The sequence below is a fragment of the Vulpes lagopus genome, chromosome 5 (assembly GCF_018345385.1).
Source record: "Vulpes lagopus strain Blue_001 chromosome 5, ASM1834538v1, whole genome shotgun sequence".
NCBI lineage: Eukaryota > Metazoa > Chordata > Mammalia > Carnivora > Canidae > Vulpes > Vulpes lagopus.
Genome location: NC_054828.1, coordinates 95,332,677 through 95,333,679, shown reverse-complemented (window position 1 = coordinate 95,333,679; position 1,003 = coordinate 95,332,677). Strand labels below are relative to the sequence as shown.

Below are 1,003 nucleotides of genomic sequence, written 5' to 3'. Positions count from 1 at the left end.
CATTCTTTTCAAGTACACACAGAACATTTTCCAGAACAGATCATGTATTAGGCCACAAAACAAATGTCAACAAATTGAAAAAGTTCAAAGTCATACCATGCATCTTTTCTGACCACAATGCTATGAAATTAGAAATCAACCACAAAAAAATCTGGGAAGACTACAAATACATAGAGGTTAAATAACATACTACTAAACAATGAATGGGTCAATCAAGAAATCAAAGGAGAAATCAAAAAGTACATGGAAACAAAAATTAAAACAATGGTCCAAAACCTTTGGGATGCAGCAAAATTGTTTTTTAAAGATTTTATTTGTTCATGAGAGACAGAGAGAGGCAGAGATACAGGCAGAGGGAGAAGCAGGCTCCCTGTGGGAAGACTGATGTGGGACTCAATCACAGGACCCCAGGATCACAACCTGAACAAAGGCAGGAGCTCAACGAGTCACCCAGGTGCCCCACAAAATTGGTTCTAAGAGGGAAGTTTATAGCAATAGAGGCCTACCTCAAGAAGTAGGAAAAAGCTCAAACAACCCAACTTGGTTTTTCAGGGCTCTTGGCAAGTGTACTTAGCACAAAGTTGTAGCACAGCAGTAACTGCAGTTGCACCATTCTGCCTTCAGCTTCAGATCAGATGTTTCCCGTGGCCATGCCTTCAGCTTCAGATCAGATGTTTCCCGTGGCCAGAAATGCTCTAAGTCATCTCCGAGTTCAAAGCATTCCACAAACAATGGCAAGGCAATCACCAGAAACAGGCACCTGATTTCCATGACAAATATGGTAATGCTGTATTAGCTAGTGGAACCACTTTCTGTATTGCTGTATGGGCATATACAGCAACACAAATTGGAGTAGAATGGAACCTGTCCCCTGTTGGCAGAGTCACCCCAAAGGAATGGAGGAATCAGTAATCCCAGCTAGTGTAATAATGAATGTTTCAAAAGCAACTCATAATTGATGCCAAGTGAAAGCACTGTGCACCCACTAAAATATGGCATGATT

At 41.2% G+C, this 1,003-nt stretch overlaps 1 pseudogene; it reads left to right on the top strand.

Moving 5' to 3' along the window:
* Positions 1–512: 512 nt before the first annotated feature.
* LOC121490834 lies at positions 513–1,003 on the top strand (annotated as a pseudogene).